The following is an 18,255-nucleotide window of genomic DNA, read 5'->3' on the forward strand; positions in this document are numbered from 1 at the left end:
ACAACTAATTGCGTAAGTCTATTCATTATCTACAGGTGCATCTTTTTTTTTACTTTTCTCTCTTTAATGCAAGGTGTTAAAATAAGATTTTCCGTACAGACACCTTTTTTTCTCTACAAGAGAGTGATCCCAGTTAATACCACCAGAAAAATGAAGAGGAAAAAAGATAATCTAAAAAACAAGTCTTCTTTGAAAAAAGTGATTTTAATCATTTAATGAAATATTTTATAACATTATTAGGTTTACTACTGTTTTCAAATTAATCTTACGGAATAATGTTTTCAAAGATGTGAGGAAATTCCTGTTTAAAATCCACACCACCACATATTGATTCAGACTAATAACCACTGTCTATAATACTGAACATATTCTCTTTCTCTCTCAACAAAGGGCTGACCTCTCCGAGTTTATACCACCAGAAAAATGAAGAGAGAAAAAACTAGAACACCAGTCTCCTTTTAAAAAAAAAAAAAAAAAAGTGTCTTCACTAAAAGTCTTAGAAGAAAAAAAATTAATTTAATCATTGAATAAAATATTTTATCGCATTTTTTAATTTTCTAATGTTTTCAAATTAAATTTAATCATTGAATAAAATATTTTATCACATTTTTTAATTTTCTAATGTTTTCAAATTAAATTTAATCATTGAATAAAATATTTTATCACATTTTTTAATTTTCTAATGTTTTCAAATTAAATTTAATCATTGAATAAAATATTTTATCACATTTCAAATTAAATTTAATCATTGAATAAAATATTTTATCACATTTTTTAATTTTCTAATGTTTTCAAATTAAATTTAATCATTGAATAAAATATTTTATCACATTTTTTAATTTTCTAATGTTTTCAAATTAAATTTAATCATTGAATAAAATATTTTATCACATTTCAAATTAAATTTAATCATTGAATAAAATATTTTATCACATTATTTAATTTTCTAATGTTTTCAAATTAAATCTCTGCAATTTTTATTTTAAAACATTTTGAAGTATTTAAAATAGCGGTAAAATGCAATGGATAGTTGTTTCTGTGGTGTTTGAGAGTTGGAAACAATGGACGATTAGGAAGCATTGAAACGGAATAGAAGAGTGACTTTCATCATGATAATTCATACTGGATTTAAAAACTCAGTACTCCTTGAAGGCTGTAAAATTTTAGCTGCAAAATTACAAGATGTAGAAGCAATTATTAGCAGGAAGGATCATTACAGATTTCCTGTCTGCACAATGAAATTCATTAAGAAGTTGCAAAAAAAAAATATGCAGCAAAATTCATTGCTTAACCTTGGAAAGAGAAAAGAAAGATGAACATTAGAGGAGTGACCATGAAGAAAGTGCAGAACAAGGACCTCCACTATTTCTCATGCAAAAATTGCAAGGGACAACTTATTGTGAAGGCTTAAAAGAACTAAGACAATCTAAATCTAAAACACTCAGTTGAGTTTAGGGAACTTTTGTCAGAACTAGTTATACAATGTACAGAATAGTTTGCTAGTTTGTAGTCTACACAAATCATGTATTATCAAGAGCAAATTCTGTCAAACTGTGACGATCTTTGAATGTGTTTCCAGCAATGACCATGTCACTACACATTTTCAAAAACAGAGGGACTCTATCGAGATGAGATGCCTATATTGAGTTGCTGTTCACTTTTGTAAAGTGCTGGGTGAACAGTTGGGCTGTGAGGTCGTAAGTGTGCCTTTAATTTTAAGAATACATCAATTATTGCTTAAAATAAGATGTTTTTCCTTTCCTTTTTCAAAAAATGTCAAATTTATTCTGAACCTCCTGTGTGTGCGTATATATAAAAATTATATATATATATATATATATATATATATATATATATATAGTCTGAAGAAGCTTTAATTATATTATAAAAGGATACTAAAGTAAAACAATTTAAAAAAATAAAAAATGCAGCTTAAATTCCTGGAAAAAATACCAAAATTAAACATATCGCAGACTTGCATAAGCTGACTTTCTGCTAGAAAATCCACAATTATACAAGAGAATTCAACTATATGACAGTGAAATAAAAAGAAACCTTTTCTTGTTAAATAGAAAACGGGACCATCAGCTGTTTACCATGTAGCTGTTTCAAAGATTTTAAAAACAAGACAACTGTAAAATACGTAGCTCTCGAGTGGAAAATACCATTTCTCCAATAACAAAATGTAGACAAAATCCAGTAGTTACTATTTATACTATGTAAATAAATAATAAAAAATACAATAATATACATAAGTAAATCTATTAATAATCATTATAAAGTATAATATTATTTTAAGATCTGTTCTATGGTATTAGACAGGTAAATAGGTAAGAGGAAAGAAACCTAGCCGTGTGAATATATATATATATATATATATATATATATAACCTCCGATCATTTTCTGGAATATCTTGTCAAACTTCAGGAATATACAATTTAGAACTGAACCTTTATTTAATCCACAGTAGTAGACTGTTTTCCTTCCATTGGCCATGACCAAGTAGTACTCCTAAGTATTTTTTATTATATTCATAGTATTATTTGTAGCGTGGATTGATCTTTCAACATCCAGAAGACTGTCACTTAAAACTTATTACTTAGCATTTTATCTGTTGTGCCATGGGTCTATCAGGATAATTCTTGTAAGAAGATAAAATAGTTAATGCCCTCCTTATAAAATATGTACTCTGTATTTGAAGTCCCCATAGAGTACTGTTGCTAGGGAGGTGCTGTTTGGAGCACTCTTTCTCGTCTTAGTCGAATACAAAATTAATTTCCTAATCTAGTGCGAAATGATCTATTCTTTTCTCTGCAAATGCTTTATCTCAGATGCAGCTCATCTGTCCCTATGAATGAAGTTTCTTTCCAAGAACTTCCCACCCATGAGACACATAACAGCAATGTTTTTTTCTTGCAGATTACATGTACAAGTTCAATGTCAGCAAATATTAGTTATGCCGTCCTGTATTATTTTTAATACTTGGGAGTCACTACTTATCAAGGCCTGAAAGCAACTCGAGGATACAGATTAATGAATGTTAGGTGATAATGTAGTAATTGTTAATGGTGTAAATTGGGTAGAATTTGATTTATGGGAACAGCTCAACAAGAACTTGTTTATATTGGATTTGAAGGATACCATGTTGTATTTAACTGGGAAGCAAGACAGTTGAACAATGGTCCACAGGCGAGCAGTTCTGGGAAAGAAGTTTTGTTCATGGAATCTACGTTTAGGCACAGATAAGTAGTGGAGGAAACCATTTATAGTAGTTGTAATTAATTAATCATAGTTCTCTATCCGTTCATAGTACTGTTCCATTATCCAGTTTAAAATCCCAGTAAACCCTATCCTTTAGTGGCTTTTGGCCTTTATAAGTGACTGGCCTGGGTGTTTGGAGGTGTGTGTTGAGCAAAAAAAAAAAAGTGGTAGTAGGCAGGCAGGTTCGAACCTGTACCATGAGGGAGGAAAAGAAAGTTGAAAAAAAGTGACATGTTTGCCATTGTGCCCATCACCAAACCGGAAGTGGCGAAGGTTTAAATTAAGGTTAGTCAATCAAAAAGAGATGATGACTTTTGAAAATATCGGCAAAAAAAGCGACTCTTCCCTATTGAAAACAAAAACGGTCTTCTCGTGACGGCGACCGGTTCTACGCATGCATCAGATGACGTCATGACCTGATTTACTTTAAATAGTTGAAAAACTGACTAAATTTCATGTACATCGTGTTAGCTCAGTTGGTTAGCGTGTTGGTTCGTTATCTAAATGTTTTGGGGTTCAAATCGTGGTGTGAGATGTCTTTTTTTTTTCTTTTTTTTTCGATTTTTTTTTTAAATTTAAATATTGAACCAGTGTTATTTAAGCTATTTTTCGTGTAACATTCTTTTTTCTGTTTTTTTTTTTTTTTTTTTTTTTTTTTACTTCGCTTATCCACCCTCGACCACATACGCACTTAAATAAATTCAAACATCTTTCAGTAGCTCCTTCTGGCTGGCTGATTTTATTTTCAAACTTTGCCTCAGGGCTTTGGGTTCAATCCTTCCCCCCCCCCCCCCGGTTTCTTTTTTATTTAACACCACACACACACACCTCCAAACAACTGGGCAACGCCGGGTACCCCTGCTAGTTAGTATTTAAAAGTGATTATTTGTGTGCGTATTTAAGATTGGTTCAATAAAGTTTAGCATAATCTCTGAATACATGTGCCACTAGATTTATTGTGGCATTTCTTGCTTTTATCTATAAAAAAAGATAAATTCTACTCTTTCAACAACGTAGTGCTTCTGTTCAAGCATTATGTATTTGATCATCATCATTATCATCATCCCAAAAGAGCAGCCCTGCCTCATCAACTGCTAACTATAATTAACTTGATTACATTGATAAGATAACCGTCCGTCTCTACTTAATCAGTTTACAAAGATTTGCTCTCTGTTTCTAAAGGTTAAAACATCTTCCAGTTCACCTTTTTAGCAGTTTTTGGTTTAGACACTATCTACCGTTTCTACTCTACATTAACAACATATTAATATCAAAAGAGGTGCATGTTTTTTTATGAGGATCCAATTTCTCTTGATATTTTTTGTTACCAGATCACCAGTCTCTTTTTTAGTTAAATTTTCTTAGTGCAGTTCTGTTAAAAAAGAAAGACAATTATTGATGAATCGACAATTCAGTATATATCAATTTTCTAAAAATATAGCTACAATCAAAGGTGGAAAGTCATCTGAATTGGTTTTAAAAAAAAAAATCTGATTTCAACTTTTGCCTCCTACAAAACCTACCATCGCCCAACTTATCGCTTCTACCTCAGAGATAATTTGTTGATTACACAAATATTTTCATTGGTTTTTCTGTACTGATGTTATCAGATCAGGCTATTTGAAGATACTGGCTTCCTAGCCTAAAGGTCCTGAATATGACCTTAAACTATATCCAGTGGTGAGGCCCCAGCTTGCGGGCTTTGGGGAGTGTGGAGCCACCCTTTAATTACCATTGCTCCCAGGTCCACTCTGACCCGGAGTGGTAATACCTGTTAGGGTCCAAACTATGGGTTAGATAGAAACCAACTTGAAAACAACAAATATATTCTATTAAAGTTTTCTTCAAGATCTTTAGATTCAGCATTAAATAACTTGAAAAGTGTTGATATGCCGTAAAACAAAAACAACCAACCAACCAATCCTAGCCTAAAATGCACCAAACATTGATGTCATTGTTGTTTCTCTTTCTTTCCCTTTGCAAAATTCAATCTTTCTGCAAAGTCAAAAACAAAAACAATTTTCCTCTACGAAACAACCAAACCAAACACTGTGAATAGTAAAAGATGTAAAGAACATGAAGCATAAAATCTTTTTTCCAAAATTACTGGATTTAGCATTAAATTAACCCAAAAAGGGTTGATATGTTATGACACAAAACAACCAAACCAACGTATTCGTAAGATACCTATGATATCCTATGATAATCCTTTACTGAAATAAAGTATATAAGTGTCGTAATGGTTACCAGTGCCTTGTTTAAATAAGTCATTTTCACTAACATTTTTTAGAAAGATAAGAATCTAGCTGTTAATCTAATTTTTTTTTTTTTTTTTTTTTTTTTTTTTAATCAATTATAGTCTTGACAGAAATGTTTTTAATCTCTTTCTGGAGAGACGTGGTATGGACTGTAAACTAATCAGATTTAAGCTCATATAACCTTTTATCTTTATGGATAAATAAAGGAAGCAGTGCATTGGCACTGTTGTCCTTCTGAAAATTTGAAGGAACCCATCAGAGGGGAAATCTTTATACCCTCATCCTGTAATAAGGAACTCGTTTACATGAATAAATCGCTGAAATAATACTTGTGGCAAAGTCAGGCATGTGACATGCCATGCATCTGTGCATATGTTGCATGATGGGAAGGGTGGATCTTGTTATTCACAAGGAGTGACTCCCTAATCAAATATCTGCTGCTACCAGATCAGGCTGTCTATTGGCTTCCTGAGACGAAATGCACCTACATCGATTTTCTGTTTTTGTTTTCTATTCTCTTTTGTAAAACTTAATTATGTTCTGCAAAAACAAAAACAACAACCCCCTTCCCCTCTTCTTTCCTTTTCCTTCCCTACTTATCAAACCCGTCGCCCCCCCCCCTTTTTTTTTGCCCTTTTGGTAGGGCACTAGAATGAGCAGATTGCCCCCCCTGCATAGCGTAAAAATCCCTCATTGTCAGTCAGCCGTGGGTTACTACCGGTAATGCCCTAGGACGTGATCCTGGTGATTGAGCTAACCTAGACCTGGGTGCATAAAAGTCTAGGCACTGCAACACATTACTTCGGCCCTTACTTTGGCCAGTAAATATAGTGCTTGAGAAATCCTTACCAAAAGAGTATATCCTCCACATAGCCCCGACATGGTTTCCCACTTACTGTACCCCAATTTTGGACTCCGAGGTGGGTAGGGAGCATGGTTGATGAAAAATAAATCCCCAAATCCATGGCTGATAAAAACAAATGCATCCCCTCAAAACCCTTAAAAGAAATCATTCCTCTGACTCTGACCTCTCAAGCTCAGATGAAGAACAAAAATTAAAAACTAGAAAAACCATTCCAACTATAGACGAAGGAAACTTCCCACGATTCTTGGTTATTGAATTAATCGAAAATAAAAAAATTGGAAATTTATCACCTTTCCTAATAGAAAAGACATTATCCACAAAAAGTAAACCAAAAGTGATCAAAAAAACAAAAGATGGAAATCTACTAGTTGAGATAACCAATCTTAGAGATGCTCAATCTCTACTCAGAATGAAGAACTTCCATGAGTGCAAGTGCAAAGCCTTTCCCCATGAAACACTAAGCACTTCAAAAGGAGTAATTCGAAGTTATGAACTATCGCTAGCAACTGAAGAAGAAATAAAAACTGAATTAGAAAAACAAGGAGTAATCAACCACATCCGCATAAACATAAAAAGAAACAATAAAATAATAACCACCAACACATACATACTAACGTTTAACAAACCAACAATAACTAGGGAAATAAAAATTGACTACTTAAATGTAAAAGTAGACCAATATATCCCAGCCCCATTAAGATGTTTCCATTGCCAAAAATATGGATATCATAAAGAAGCCTGTAAAGGAATAAAAATATGCGGAAAATGCGGCAACAAAGAGCCTGACCATACCGAAGAAAAATGCATAAATGAGGTGAAATGTGCTAACTGCAAAGATCACCCGGTCTTCTCTAAAATATGCAAAACATATAAAAAAGAAACAGAAATTATAGAAGTAAAGTACAAAAAAAACACAACCTTTCCAGAAGGCAGAAAAATAGTTGAGACGTACATGAAAGACAACACATATGCTGAGACAACAAAAAAGACAACTAAACCATACCAACATAATGAAATACATGATCAATATAGAAAGCTGATAAACAAACTGATTACATTAAATATTAAAGAATGGCCAGAATTTCAAAATAGCCTAAAAGAAAAATACTCAAATCTGGGAAACAAAATAGAAATAACAAATCCAAACAAAGAAAATAATATTCCATCCACAACAGAATCATTAAAAAAATTATCACAGAAACCAACAAAACAACCACCAGAAATTAATAAAAACATAAGCAATGATAAAACAGCAAATAAAGAATGTTCCAGAAAAGAAGAAAACCAAGCAATAGACACTCAAAATAGATTCCAAATTCCAGAAAAAATGGAAACCGAAAACACCCTAGATAAAAAAAGAAACCAAACACAAGTAATCAAGAGGGGAAAAAATGAACAAGGAGCCAAAACAGCAACATCTCGAGCAAGATCCAGATCGACGTCCAAATCCAAACAAAAAAAAAGAAAAAACCCAGCAAAACACTTCACCAAAGACACAAACTCAGACAAAAGATAAACCTTCTACTTCTAAAGAGATGGAAATAGAGGAAAATTAAACAACCTCATGGATAGAAATAAAACACAACAAATTATCCAATGGAATTGTCGTGGAATAAGATCTAACTATAATGAACTTCTTATACTTATCTTGCTCTTCAACCCAGCCATTGTTTGCTTACAAGAAACCTTCCTACAAAACAACCATTTCAAAACACCAAACTATGAACAATGCAACTATTTCCATAACACAGGCCTTCGTGCTAATGGAGGAACCTCAATTCTTGTAAGGAATAACATACCTCAAAGCAATTTCTCTGTCAAAAAAAATCTCCAAGCAATTACAACTCAAGTCACATTACACAAAACAATCACAATCTGCTCAATATACCTCCCTCCTCATGAACCAATAAATGAAAATGAACTAGAAAATATAATAAAACAACTACCTCCACCATTCATTCTTCTAGGAGACTTTAACTACACAGTACGTTATGGGGATGTGAAGTCACAAACTCAAAAGGAAACAAAATTGAACTATTAATTAACAAAAATAACTTATGCCTTCTCAATCAAAAACATCCCAAATACTTAAATCCAACAAATGGATCAACCAGTGCCATTGATCTTGGCAGGTGTGATCCATCAAACTTCTTGGATTATATATGGAGCACTTACGAAGAACCCTGTGGAAGTGATCACTTCCCCATTATAATCAATTACAGTGACTCCATCCAAAACCACATACCCAGGTGGAACACAAAGCCAACTGGGCCGAATTTAAAGAACTTTTTTCACTAAAACTAAAAGAACATCAAATCCAAACAATAGAAGAATTCACGGAAGTACTCATAACAATAGCCAAAAAATGCATACCCAAAAATTCTCCTCCTGGAAAAAAAAAAAAAACATGGTTCAATCCAGAATGTAAAACGGCCATTAGACAGAGAAAGGCAAGAAAATTAAAAAAAACAAACCCACAACAAACAACTTAATAGAATACAAACACCAAAAAGGTAAAACTCGAAAAACAATTAAAGAATGCAAAAGATCCTGCTGGCAACAATTTGTCAACAAAATCAACATCACCACTAAACTCAAAACCGTCTGGGAAATGATTAGGAAAATAACTGGAAAATATAATCTGAATCCAATCAAACACCTTCTCACAAATAAACAGAAAATAACTGATAAAAAAGATATTGCTAACACACTTGCTAAAACCTTTGCCGAAAACTCATCATCAAAACATTACAATAGACAATTTCAAATACTTAAGAAACATGAAGAAAAGTACAAAATGAACTTTAACTCCAAAAACAAAAAACCTTACAATGAAATCTTCTCACTCAATGAACTAGAAACCGCCATAGAAAAATCCCATAACTCAGCTGTAGGACCAGATGAAGTGCACTACAGCTCCCTTAAAGAAATTCCACCAGAATTCTCAAAATTCATAATAAAATATGGGAAACAAAAGATTTCCCAACTTCATGGAAAAATGCAATAATAATACCGATACCCAAACTGGGGAAAGATACATCAAACCCAGAAAACTACAGACCAATAGCTCTCACAAGCTGCCTATGCAAAACGTTTGAAAGAATGATTAACTACCGTCTTATATGGTATCTAGATGACAACAAAATAATTTCTGAAATCCAGTGTGAATACCAAAAAAATCAAGGATGTATAGACCACATCACTAACCTGGAAAATTACATCAGAGAAGCTTTTATCAATAAGGAACACGTAACATCTGTTTTTTTTTTTTTTTCGATCTTGAGAAAGCATATGAAACTACTTGGAAACACGGTATCATAAAAGATCTCCACAATATCGGACTAAGAGGCAGATTACCTGAACTCATAAAAAACTTCCTAACAGACAGATCTTTCCAAGTTCGCATAGACTCAAATTTATCAGACCCACAAAATCAAGGAGTGCCCCAAGGCAGCATATTATCAACAACTATCTTTAACATAAAAATCAATAACATTATAAAAGAACTCTCCTGATATACATAGCTCCTTATATGTAGATAACTGCTCAATCAGCTACAGAAAACTACAAAATAACATAAATAAAATTAATAAATGGGCAACTAAAAATGGTTTTAAATTCTCCAAAACTAAAACAAAATGCATCCATTTCTGTAACCAACACAAAATCCACCCTGACCCAACCTTACAAATTGAAGGCGAAAAATTCCATTCGTAAATGAACACAAGCACCTGGGAATCATTTTTGACAAAAAACTAAATTTCATTCCACACATCGATCACATCAAAACCAAATGTAATAAAGTATTACAACTCCTACGAGTCATCGCCCATACAGATTGGGGAGCTGACAAGAACACACTACTCAAACTATATAGAGAATTAATTAGATCAAAAATAGATTATGGTAGCTTCATAATAAGTAGTAAAAATATTTCCATTGTTTAAATTCATGCCACACAAAAAGGAAAAAAAATATTGTCTGTATTTTCCTGAGTTGAAAATTATAATTTAAATAAATAAATGTTTGTTTATTTTTTTTAAGAAACTTGCATTTTGACTGGTCTGTAAATCGTTATAATTTACTGTAATATTAATTCACTTGAAGTCATTAGACCAATGAGTGCATTGGGGGGGGGGGCATTTTCATTTTTATTTGTAGCTGTTTAAAAATCAACATTGAAACTAGGTTGAATAGTGAGTTTCGTTTATTTTCTTATACTGAATTAGTTGACTTGGAAATGCTTTTTTTTTTTTTTTTTTTTTTAAATCTCTTTTGTTATCTAGATCCCTGAACAATGTCAGGTAGCCTTACTAGTTATAAATACTTTACATTAAGCTTTAAAACTCATAATTAATTTAATAAATGATTCTTTGAAAATCCTTTGGAATTGCACAAAAGAAATGTTGATTTTAAACTTGAGATCTTTTGTTATCTTAATGAAAACTTAGACGTTTCACTAAAATATTGTCTTTAAAATCTGTTTCTTTGTATTTAATGTTTTTTTATCTTTTGTTTTCAGCTTCAAACTTAAATGCTGTTTAACTCTTAATAATCTGGTAGGTCGAACTATTTTTTAAATTTATTTTATATGGAAATCACTCCAGACACTTGATGTAAGAAACTAAAAAAAAAAAAAAATACTATTTTAAGGTCAAAAACTAGCCAACGATAAATGTTGGATAGATTATAGCCAAGAAACCAGCAATTCACCCTCAATTGCTCATAGAATGTGAGTATGGAAGGACAACATAAGAGAAGCAAGAGTTACGCAATCACTTCTACTTTTTAGGTCTGCAAGAATTCAAAGTTTTATTTTAATATTCTTTATCTCTACAAGTCTACTATCATACCACCATGAAGTACTATCGTCAGATTTGAGATTTGAGAGTTCGTAATAAGGTGCAGAAACGTAAATTTAACTTGATAGTGTCCAGCCTTTTTTCTCTGTAAACTCTCTCACAGACGTGATGTTGCTCAGTCTCTTTAAATACTATTATGACAGACTCATAAGAGTAGTGGTTGATGGGCAGAAATCAGAGGCCTTCAATATTAATGTTGGAGTCCCTCAGAGTTCCATCCTAGGCCCAACTCTCTTCCTGATCTACATCAATGACCTCCCTAAACACATACTTAAATCATTCGTTGAGATCTATGCTGATGACACGACCATCTATGGCAACACATCCAAGGCTGTAAATGAAAAAATCTCTTTGATTCTCTCTCCTCTGATCTTGAGCGTGTGGTACAGTGAGGGAGAAGGTGGCTGGTTACTTTTAATGCATCTAAAACCAAACTCCTATCTTTACATCATCAACGCTCTGATCCCCATCTGGCATATATTGAAATGGGTGGCTCTCGCCTAGGGAAGCTTTTGATAAGCTTCTGGGCTTGACCTTTACTCCTGACCTGAAATGGAACACGTACATCAAGTCAGTTGCCAAGGTTGCTGGAAAAATGGTGGGATCCTTCTACCGCTCCAGAAGATATCTCACCCCTGATGCAATTCTCTATCTATATAAAAACCAAGTACGTATGGAGTACTGCTGCCACATCTGGGCAGGAACTGCTAAAAACAGCCTATTCTGCCTTGACAGAGTACAAAATAGACTTCCACAGAAGAGACGTTGCAAGCCTGTTTTTGTTTTATTGTTATTTCCATGGCAAGTGCTCATCTGAGCTCCAATCTCTAGTCCCCCCTCGCCAATTTTTCACGATGAACACCTGTCTAGCTGAAACCTCTGTCAAAAATTTTCCCCACTCTTTATCTGTGCCAAAACCAAAACGTAGATTCCATGAACAAAGCTTCTTTCTTAGAAGTGCACGCCTGTGGAATTCTCTTCCGTTTGCCTGTTTCCCACCTGACTACAACTTGGATGTCTTCAAGCCCAACATAAACAAATTCCTGATTAACCGCCGCTTTAAGTAAGACACTTTATCAAATCTCCAATACTAACAGTTACTACGATACTATCCCATTGATTACTGTACACGCAATAACCCTTATCCACGAGTGGCTTCCAGGCCTTGATAAGTGGTGACTACCATGTAAAAATAAAAAAGACATGTTTAACAATAACAATTTTATTTTTAAATATTTATTTCACTTTGATAACATTCTTTCTGTTATTCAAACATTTTCCTTATCAAAATATTTCTAAACTAAACACTGACAATCAGCCATTGCAGACTTACCGATATTTTCCAGGAGCTAATAACATGGCAGTGTCATGGCTCCCCGGGTTGAGAAATTTATATTGATTTCAACTTTAATATCATTGGCTACTAACATTCCTGTTTATAAATGAGTTATTTCATGTTAAACTGATTCTATACATTACACTTTTATCAGAGATGAGAGTTCTAAGCTTTTTAGTAGCATTCTGCCACATACTCTCCCTCCCTTGCTCGACAACAATTCCCAACACCAACATTGTTTTGTGGTTTTTCCTTTCATCTTCTCTTTCAGTTCTTTCTGTGTTGTCATCTCTCATATAGGTGAGTGCTGAGAAGGCAAGTACGGGTTCACAAGTACAAAGAAAACAAAACAACTTAAAACACAAACTCAAGAATAGCAAGACTCCAACACATTCTGTTTATATTGTTTAGATTCCGAGTGCATGTGTAACACCATCGTGGGAAAAGAACTCACTAAACTACTGGTTCCCAACCTCTGTGCCACGACATGATTACTGGTGGGCCACAAAGAGATTATATGTGGAAGTTACAAATTATTTTAGGTGGAATATTTTCCCTCAATCAGCATTGAAGAATTTGGATTTACAATCCTTTCCTAGATTTATCGATTAGCAATCTTTCCAATTTTGAGTTACATGAAGAGAAAGAATTAACAAGCTTTTTCAGTGATCGTCGACTCAAATTGAAGTATGCACAACTGCCATTAGATGCTTTTTTGATTTCTGTTATGGAAGAGTATCCAACTCTAAGTAAAAGAAAGCCATCAAAGTTTTGCTGCAGGTCTCAACTTCATACCTATGTGAACTGGGATTTTCTTATCTAAACAACATTAAAATAAAAAAACGTGAAAGAGTTAAAAACATTGAAGAAGAGTTAAGAGTATGTCTCCTTCACATTTGCCTACATATGGCAGCAGTAGTAAAGAAGCACCAGGCACAACTGTTCCACTGACATTCACCATTATTATTCTACACCAGGTACTTAATACAGAAAAAGTTTTCTTCATGGGAATAAAACTTTTTCTCATATGATTGTCTTTTTTTATTTAATTGCAAGAAGACTTTGAATAGAAAATATTCACTTTTTGTGATAGGTTTGCTGCAAAAATTTAAAGAGCTGAATAGTGTGCCGCCATGCAAAAAAAGGGTTGGGAACTGCTGCTCTGAACACTACCATTCACAACTTAATCTTTTGTCGAGGCAGTATTCATCAGTTGATGTTAGCTCATCTTGATCTGCTCTGTGTCACAACATTCAACTATCCCAAACTGGGAACTGTCTTCAGCTGTCTCAAACTCAAGACTGTCTATAAATTGTCAAATGTAAACTATGACCAAATTTCATACATTTGTCTTCATCTAACAAACTGAATGCTATTTCTTTATTTGACCTAAATAAAATATACAACATAATTTTTAAGGTTTAAATACTTTAAAATCTTATATAAGTAAGTTTTTGGGATGAAGAAACAAGTGATATTTAATTTTACAAATTTTGGTATGATTTTTAAAAATGTCATTAATTTGCCATGTTCATGAATACATTATTGCAAATAGGATTAAATAGCTAAAAGAAAATCTGTTAAAATGAAACTTTTCTTGCTTTCGATCACCAAGAAAAACCTTGTCTAATTTTCTGTTAATGTTTTATTTTTGTCATAGTCATGGAAACCAATCATTTAATTGGCGTAAAGTTTGACAAACTCGATCATGTCCGAAATATGGACATTGGTATACTGCCGTAATGGTAGTTAATCTTGGATAAAATCAGGGAAAATCCACTGTGCTGCTATAGACATAATCATCAATACTGTTGTATAAACAGAATTCAAGATGGAGGATTTTAGGAAAAGACAACTCTAACAGCCAAAACAAAGGTGGTTAAATATCGTAGACAAAGATCGAAAGACAGTTGGGCTTCCTCCCTCTTCCATACATCATCAAAGGTTTATTAGGGTGAATACACTGTGGCTACCCCACTGTGCAGAATAAATGTAGAATAAATTGCTGTTATGATCTGAAAGTTGTTAGAAGAAAAAAAAATCTGTAACTGCACTCTCTCATTCTCATATATATATATATATATCTTTTTTCATTCTCTTTCCAAATGATGCATTTCGTCTACATCAGTCCTTGAAACAAAACTGTTTCTGCAATCAAAACCAATCTTTTATACCTTCTCAGTCTTTGTTGAGAAATGAGAATCTTCTGCTTGAATCAGCCTCATTTTAGTCAATGCCGCATATGTTGAGTCCTTCAATTTTAGCTTTGTAAACGTCTGCTTTGATAGTTTTCCATGACCACAAGCACATCTCTAGACAATTCTCCTCCTATTACTTTAGCGAGGTAAGTCTCCACAACACAATCTTTATGAATTTCCATTTTTGTACATAAGTTAGTGGAACCATATATGCTAAGTAAAATTGCTTTCATTTAATTCATCTCATGATCTTTAAGTTTGCTTTTATTTGCATTTTTTATCCACGATGATGATGATGATGATGATTTTTATTTTATTTTTATTTTTTTGTAATATGACTTATGTATATCCAGATTAGAATATTAAATCTCACTGACCAGCTGTCCTGTAGTTGATCAGTTTAGTCTCAAATATATACTATAGACAATGTATACTTCTTCAGCTTTATAGTTTATTTTCTTTCTTTTTCCCTTTTTCATTCGTTTTTTTTCTTTTTCATTTCTTTCCTCTTTCTTTTTTCTATATCTTTTTTTCTCTTTTTCTATCTCTGTCTCTTATTTTATTCGCATTATTCTCTTTTCTTTCTCTTTTCCCCTCTGTTTTTGTTGTTTTTTTGTTCCACTCTGTTTTTCTTTTCTTTTTTTCTTCTATATTTTCTCTCTATCTTTTTTCTTTTTCTTCTCTCTCACCCTCCCCTTTCCTTCTCTCCTATCCCTTTCTCTCCATCCCTCTCACCCTTACTTCTTACTTTTTATTGTGTACTCTATTGCTTGCAAGTACAAGAAGTGCAGTAGAATTACTGGTAGGTTGAGATAAGCTGACCAATTTATTTGTCGGAAGTGTAAGACAACAAACACACCTGAAATATGAAGACAATTTATGAAGATGAGAAAATTATTGAAGTTATTCATAAGATTTGTTACCTTCGTGATACGATTGTAACACTGAGTGGAGCAGGTGCTAGTATGATTGTAAAAATTAGGAGTGGATGGAATAAATTAAGGTAACTTGTGCCATTACTAACCTGCAGTATTACCAGCATTGACAAAGGAAAGAGTATTAGGTATGTATGCGTGATAAGTGAAACTGGAATAGGGCCGACCACTTCCCTAGATGAGTTCATAATTAACGGATACTCCAATTTAACAGCTTAATCTGACACCCAAGATCGCCATAGGCATGGAATATGTGCCTACATTAAGGATGGCTTCCCGTGTGGCAGGGATATTTCTAGAGAAGATCCTAATTTACCCTATATGTGCTTCAGGCTTGCACTTGCCAACACCACTGCATTTATATTTGCCCTCTATAGGCCCCACAACAGCGGAGTTACTATCTTTAAGAGCATATCTGAGAAAATAGACCACATATTGTCTTCACATCCCTCGGCTAACATCCACATCTGTGGTGACTTCAACGTCCATAACGTGGAATGGCTGACCCATTCAAATAAGACAGATGATGAGGGGAGGTTTTGTCATGATTTTGCCATTGCTTATGACTTCACTCAGATTGTTCGCGAACCCACCCGTGTGCCCAATACACCCGGTCAATATGCAAGCCTCTTAGACCTTTTTCTCTCGACTTCCCCTGAGCTATGTTCATGTTCCGTTCATTCTCCTCTAGGATCCTCCGACCACTCCGTCGTATCAGTTAAGATAAAAATGAAATGTAAGAAGCCCCCAGACGTATCCCTCCACCGTACTGTATACCGATACTCTATGGCTGACTGGGATAGCTTCTGTACATTCATATCTGATTTACCTCTGCACTCCATGTTTAAAAAGGAATTGTCCTCTATAGTATCAGATCTGACCGAATGGTTAATTGTAGGCATAGACCAATTCATACCATCTAAAAAATTCCAACAAAAACCTAACAGCCAGCCATGGTTCTCCTCAGAATGTGCTGCTGCTATCGCGCACAGAAATCACTTTTTCCATAGCTACCAACGTAATAGATGCACTGAGACTAAAGCTGCTTTCAGGACTGCCAGCAACCACTGTAAAAGAGTAATAAAAAATGCAAGAGAGCTATATGCCCAGTCTGTTAAATCCAAGGTAGCTGATCAGCGGCTTGGTTCCCACCAGTTTTGGCAAATAACAAATAGGATCCTGAACAGAAGTGTGCGTTCTATCCCAACCATTATCAATGGACCAGAGGTCATCTCGTCAGCGGCAGACAAGGCCAAACTATTTGCAAAGAACTTTGTAGCTAATTCTACCCTATGCGACGAAGGCCATCAACTCCCCATATTTCCTCCTATAACACAGAACAAGCTAGGTAACATACAAATATCCGTGCATGAGGTCGCCAAGCTAATAAAGAACCTAGATTCCAGTAAAGCAACTGGCCCTGATGGCATCCCAATTATAGTGTTAAAAAAGCTTCAATCAGAACTTGCTCCCATACTTACGAAACTATTTAAGTGCTGCCTTAAGGAGAAGTGCTTTCCGACTCCCTGGAAGACCTCATCAGTTTGCCCTGTATTTAAGAATTCAGGTGATAAGTCATCTCCCTCTCAGTACAGACCAATAAGTCTCCTGTGTGTCATGAGTAAGTTGCTGGAATCCATATTAAATAGAGAAATAGTCAACCACCTCAGCAGGAATAACCTTCTTAGTGACACACAATATGGTTTCCGCTCTGCAAGATCTACTGCAGATGTGCTGACGGTTATATCCCACAGGATTAGTGAATCTCTTGACAAAGGCTTCCTTTCTAGGGCAATTGCTCTTGACATATCAAAGGCCTTCGATAAGGTATGGCATAAGGGTCTACTTCACAAGATTTCCAGCTACGGTATAACTGGAAATGTTTTCTCAATCATTAAATCATCTCTCTCCGATAGGCTCATAAGAGTAGTGGTAGATGGACAAAAATCGGAGGCCTGCAATATAAATGCTGGAGTCCCTCAGGGGTCAATCCTGGGCCCAACTCTCTTCCTGATCTACATCAATGACCTCCCTAAACACATACTTAAATCATTCGTTGACATCTATGCTGATGACACGACCATCTACGGCAACACATCAAAGGCTGTAAATGACAAAGTTCTCTCTGATTCTCTCTCCTCTGATCTCGAGCGCGTGGTTCAGTGGGGGAAGATGTGGCTGGTTACCTTTAATGCATCCAAAACCAAACTCCTATCCTTACATCATCAACGCTCTGATCCCCAGCTGGCATCAATTGTGATGGATGGCTCTCGTCTGGGTGAGGCCCCGTGTTTTGACAAGCTTCTGGGTTTGACCTTTACTCCTGATCTGAAATGGAACACGTACATCAAGTCTGTTGCCAAGGTCGCTGGAAAGATGGTGGGATCCTTCTACCGCTCCAGAAGATATCTTACTACTGATGCAATTCTCTATCGATATAAAAGCCAAGTACGTCCAAGGATGGAATACTGTTGCCATATCTGGGCAGGAGCGGCCAAAAACAGCCTATCATGCCTTGACAGAGTACAAAATAGACTTT

The 18,255-nt window shown here is 34.5% G+C and overlaps 1 protein-coding gene across 1 annotated transcript in view; it reads left to right on the forward strand.

Annotated features, from left to right (window-relative positions):
- LOC145276713 (DET1 homolog) overlaps window positions 1-18,255 on the forward strand; it is a 361,408-nt gene that overhangs the window by 109,064 nt on the left and 234,089 nt on the right. Inside the window, exon 3 of the mRNA XM_080127908.1 lies at window positions 10,908-10,944. The gene's annotated coding sequence lies outside the window, so the exon portion shown is untranslated. The remainder of the gene's footprint in view (window positions 1-10,907; window positions 10,945-18,255) is intronic.

Source organism: Euprymna scolopes, chromosome 5, assembly GCF_053919585.1.
Source record: "Euprymna scolopes isolate OS-2025 chromosome 5, ASM5391958v1, whole genome shotgun sequence".
In the NCBI taxonomy this organism is placed as follows: domain Eukaryota; kingdom Metazoa; phylum Mollusca; class Cephalopoda; order Sepiida; family Sepiolidae; genus Euprymna; species Euprymna scolopes.